Below are 5,985 nucleotides of genomic sequence, written 5' to 3'. Positions count from 1 at the left end.
GGCTCTTTTAAGGAATAAAGGTTGACCTTGTCAGTGAAGATACCGGCCTAGGAGGTAACTACCCACCATAACTGCTTTTAGTTAAAGTTTAATTTCAGACCATCCTCTGTGGTGACTTTAGGTCTCTGAGTTTGCAAGACCACCATGCAGGCCTTCCCTGAGCTTGTCAGGTCAGCATGTGGCTCCTTTCGTCCAGAGATTATTTTAATATATATTAAAAAGATTTATTTTGATATAGACACATATATTTAAACATTAGACATCCTTATTAATATTATTTTTAAAATATATTTTTATTGATTTCAGAAAGGAATGGAGAGAGAGAGAGAGAGAAACATCAATGATGAGAGAGTATCATCGATCAGCTGCCTCCTGCACTCACACCCCATACTGAGGATCGAGCCCACAACCTGGGCAAGTGTCCTGACCAGGAATCGAACCGTGACCTCCTGGTTCATAGGTCTATGCTCAATCACTGAGCCACGCTGGCCAGGCTTGACATCCCTATTATTAAAAATCTTATCTTTTGACCCTTTGCTTTTTGGCAGAGCCATACTCTTGTCCCATACTCAAATTTCTTTCTTTCTTTTTCTTTTTTCCCACATGCAACGTGATTCAGAAATCCCTTCTCTTTGCTCCCTCCTGTCTTTGCAAGTGGCTACCTTCTTGCTGGTGACATGCTGATACATTTTTCTCTCTTTCAGCCCTTCACTGGTTCAGTCTTTGAATGCCTTCAGTTCTTATTCATGGCAAAGGTTTATCGAGACATTTAACATGTTAAGCACCCAGTCAGTTACCGGTGACTGACACTATACTTTCCGTCTGGAAGACAAAACAGGCTGGGCGTTTAAGGTGTTAAAATAAAACCTGTTCCCCACTTGAGGAGGATACATGTGCATATATTTAAAAGTTTTTAGTGTTTGAGGATATTTACAGGTTTGGGCCCATGTAGAGTGCATTTACGGAGAAGGTTAAAGAAAAAAGGGAGAGTTTTAAAACCTTAGCTATGGATTTGGTTGTACTGTGTCAAATATGAAAAGGTAAAAGATAACGTTTTTCTAAGAGTGGAAGAGTTGGCCCTTATCTAGACTTAAACATTGTTTAAGTCTGAAATTGGCTGCGTACCCGCCTCAAAATATTGGGAAAAGTGCTCTTGGGGAACAGAGTGAGAAAGTTGGGGTTGGGGGTGAGAGTTCCCTGGATTTGAGTTTTCCTGATATATTGCTATTCCATTTTGGCTAATGACTCTTAAAAAGTTAATTAAGGCTATAAATAGTATAAAAATAGAAGAAAGCAGAGAGTAGATGTTAGTTAGGAAATATGATATATGCTTCTAATTTTTCAGGATGGCTCTGACTTCAAATGTGATGTCTTTATGTCTCTCATAATGTTCATATTATGTTTATTAATTTATAGTTCGGAAAATGTTTATTCCATTTATGAGCCTAAAGAATTATTGGAGCTAAAACATTGCAAATCTAAATTACAAATAGAGTATTCTATTGAAGAAGGCAGATTGAACTCACATGTTTACCCTCCCTCTCTCCCAAGCCCCCACTACACTGTTATTAAATGAATAAAAGGCTACAGACTCAGAAGGACAAAAAGAACAGAAGAGGGCTTCAACTGGAGAACTGTCTGAATAAATCATTGAATGATGGAAAGTGAATGAAAGTGTAGACACTGGTTTTATAGGACAGAGGAATCCAGACTTATGTACATGTGGGTAGTGCAATAACTATAGTAGAAGCAGTTCACACTGCAGAACCCTGGGCACGCTTAGCTCATAGCTGGGACAGTAGGTGGAGGGCTGAGACATGAGGCTGGACCAGGGGTTAGGGGGTAAGGTTATATAAATTGATCCTCTCTCCAAGGAGTAGAACACTGACAACCAGGTCCTTCCAACTCTTCAAAACCCATCATGAACAGAACACTAATGCCTACAAAACCCCCACTTTTCCCATTGTTACCACAGGAGACTGGAGCTTCATTTAGTAACTAGAGAACCCAAATAAGAAACCAGGCATGGTAGAGGGTGAAGTGAAGGTGAGACTCATGGTTCAACGCAAGGGAACTACTAAAAGCCTGCCCTTATTAGACATTTCTAGAATAGTTGGATTCCCCAGTCCTCTTCCACTTCATATGCACACAGCACCACAAGGAAACTGCCCCAAGACAAGAGATTAGAAGGTGACTTCTTTAGAAGAACTGAATCGCCCAGAAGAAAAACGACAGACTAGTGGTTGAGAAGCCCTAATGGCATGACCAGCACCCTACACATTCTCCCTGAAGAGAAGTAGACTGACCCTGTTCCTATGCACTGAGCTTCTGTTACCAGTGGAGTGTCCTCTGTGTCCCCACCTGTTCCTGGTGGAAGTGGGCTTCTTGGGGTGTCACTGGAATAAGAATTTCATTAGGTCCCCACGGGAGGATGAGGTATTGTGGGAAGCTTTATTTCTATGGAATTAAACCCCTGAGTTCCCAAGATCCCATCTCCTTCACTCTTGCCATGGAAAAAGTCCCATTTTGTCTTCAGCAGAGCTAGGATCAAAGCCACTGCCCAGAGCCTCCGTTCCATATCGGCACAGTCCAGTCCAGCGTCTGGCTAGGTTAGCTTGTGTTCCCAGCTGCAGGCCATTGCCTTTGGGGTCTATGGCTTCTAGGACCACATGGCAGGCTAGTGCACAAGTGGGTGCCAGGAAGCAGGAGCAAAGTAAGAGGAACAAGAGAAAGAGAACTCCTTTGTCTGCAGATTATATATCCCCACATTTTCACAGGCTTGCATTGGGGACTCTCCTAGACAATGACCTTTGTTCCCAGGTTAGGAAAGTACCTTCCCTATGTCACCCCAAATTCATTGTGCATACACCCATTTTCCCCTTTGTCTGGTCCCTTCTCCCAGTGATCTGTAGGAATGGACCAGTGGTTCCCTGGGGAGTATAAAGTTGCAACTTCCCGGTGAAGCTGCCCAGATGACCATGCTTATAATGTCTGACCTCCCCTTTGCTCCTTTTCTATTATTAATATTAGCTAGCTAGTTAAGATGGTAACTCTTCCACTCAGGCTTTAAAGCTCCACCCTTGAATCTGAATGAACAAATTCGGATCACAGAAAGTTAGAGGAAACTGTCCCCATAGAGAAAGGGACTGAAGTAAACAAGACGAAAACAGGGAAAGGGAAGAAAGTGGAGATAACACAGGGATCATACAGATGCTACAATTGTTTATTAATATCCTTGGGGAGATTTGAAAAGCTATTAAATCCATAAACAATAACAGATTTCTGTAAAAGGAAATAATAGAGTTCTTAGAAACTAAAAATATGATGTACTGTTTCTCCCATAAAAATGAGCAGTAGGGTTGAAAGATAAATTTTAGGAATGCTCCCAAAACTAGAGCCATAAGATGAGGAGATGGAAAATTTGAGTAGGAAAAGAATCATAAAGATCAATCTAGGGAGCCAGATACCTTACTAGTGGAAATTTCAGAAAGAAATAATAAAGGAAGAAAATTAGAGGGTACTAAAGAATATTCATCATAATGGATGGCTAGACATCTCTGGGAGGAAAAGACTAAACTCAGTATCCATTACAATCATAGAAGCCAAGGCTATGGCGAAGATCCAAATTATTATTCATGATTCATTGTATTCTTACAAACCAAAGGTCAGGCAAATTAAAATAAAGGGTTAAACTGATGTCACTTTATGCTTAAGCCTTTCATTGGTTCACCAATTTCCTCAGAATCAATATCCAGCTGCTCAGCACTATAGACAGGCCATTCACGAGCTGGGCCTAACTCTCCTCACCTCTTCCTGTCCTGTAGTCATGGAACCCTCTGCATTTGCAAGAACACAAGGCTGAAATTTCTCTTGCTGCCTTCTAATGTTTCCTTGACTTGAATTATCTATCCCTTTTTATCTCATCTGCCTTGTCCCTTTGACTGGCTAACTTGTCATATTCATCTTTGAGATCTTGGCTCAGATGCTGTCTTTTTGGAGAGTTCTCCATAACTCCTGCAAGACTCAGTTAGGTGACCTTTCACTGGGCTTCCACAGAGTTCTGTACTTCTGCCCAGTATAGCAATAGTCACTCTTGTAATTCTCTAGGTCCTTTGTGTATCAACCACTCCCCCCCTCAACAAAAGCTCCTGGATCAAAGACTGTCTCTTCTTTAGTGCATGTCCCCAGCACCTACCACAGGATCTGCACATGGAGGAATCACATATATACACTGAGTGGCCAGTTTATTATGATCTCTGAATGCATAATAATCTGGCCACTCAGTGTATATCCTATATAATAAAAGGCTAATATGCAAATTTTCCCCTCGACCAGAAGTTTGACCAGCAGGCAGGCTGGCCAACCGCCCATGTCCCCTCCCCCTGGCCAGGCTGGCAGGACCCCACCAATACACAAATTCATGCACCGGGCCCATATATGTATATATATATATATATATATATATATATATATATATATATAGAGAGAGAGAGAGAGAGAGAGAGAGAGAGAGAGAGAGAGAGAGAGAGAGAGGCCCGGTGCACAAAATTTGTGCACGGGCATGTGTGTTCCTCAGCCCAGCCTGCACCCTCTCCAATCTGGGACCCCTCGAGGGATGTCCGACTGCCTGTTTAGGGATTGGGCCTGAATGGGCAGTCGGACATCCCTCTCACAATCCAGGACTGCTGGCTCCCAACTGCTCGCCTGCCTGCCTTCCTGATTGCCCCTAACTGCTTCTGCCTGCCAGCCTGATTGATGCCTAACTGCTCCCCTGCCAGCCTGTTTTCCCCTAACTGCCTCCCCTGCAGGCCTGGGTCCCTCCCAACTGCCCTCCCCTGCAGGCCTGGCCCCCCCCAACTGCTCTCCCCTGCAGGCCTGAGTCCCTCCCAACTGCCTTTCCCTGCAGGCCTGGTTGCCCCCAACTTCCCTCCTCTGCTGACTTGGTCACCCCTAACTGCCCTCCCCTGCAGGCTTGATTGCTCCTAACTGCCCTCCCTTGCAGGCCTGGTCCCTCCCAACTGCCCTCCCCTGCTGGCCATCTTGTGGTGGCCATATTGTGTCCACATGGGGCAGGATCTTTGACCACATGGGGGCAGCCATCTTGTGTGTTGGAGTGATGGTCAATCTGCATATTACTCTTTTATTAGATAGGACTAGAGGCCCGGAGAATGAAATTCATGCACGGGGTGGGGTGGGGGTGTCCCTCAGCGCAGCCTGCACCCTCTCCAACCTGGGACCCCTCGAGGGATGTCCAACTGCCCGTTTAGGCCCGATCCCGGTAGGATGCCCTCAAAGGATGTCCAACTGCCCATTTAGGCCCGACTGCCCGGTAGGATCGGGCCTAAACGGGCAGTCGGACATCCCTATCACAATCCAGAACTGCTGGCTCCCAATTGCTCGCCTGCCTGCCTTCCTGATTTCCCCTAACTGCTTCTGCCTGCCAGCCTGATCACCCCCTAACCACTCCCCTGCCAGCCTGATTGATGCCTAACTGCTCCCGCCAGCCCGATTTGCCCCTAACTGCCCTCCCCTGCCAGCCTGGTCACCCCTAACTGCCCTCCCCTGCAGGCTTGATCGCCCTCAACTGCCCTTCCCTGTAGGCCTGGTTGCCCCCAACTTCCCTCTCCTGCACGCCTGGTCACCCCCAACTGTCCTCCCCTGCAGGCCTGGTCCTCCCCCCCCTCCAACTGCTCTCCCCTGCAGGCCTGGGTCCCTCCCAACTGCCCTTCCCTGCAGGCCCGGTAGACCCAACTTCCCTCCTCTGCTGGCCTGGTCACCCCTAACTGCCCTCCCCTACAGGCTTGGTCGCCCCCAACTGCCCTCCCTTGCAGGCCTGGTCCCTCCCAACTGCCCTCCCTTGCAGGCCTGGTCCCTCCCAACTGCCCTCCCCTGCTGGCCATCTTGTGGTGGCCATCTTGTGTCCACATGGGGGCAGCCATCTTGTGTGTTGGAGTGATAGTCAATTTGCATATTACTCTTTTATTA

This window comes from Plecotus auritus, assembly GCF_963455305.1.
Source record: "Plecotus auritus genome assembly, chromosome: 7".
NCBI lineage: Eukaryota > Metazoa > Chordata > Mammalia > Chiroptera > Vespertilionidae > Plecotus > Plecotus auritus.
The sequence above is the reverse complement of the archived record's forward strand: the minus strand, read 5'-3'. Positions refer to the sequence as shown.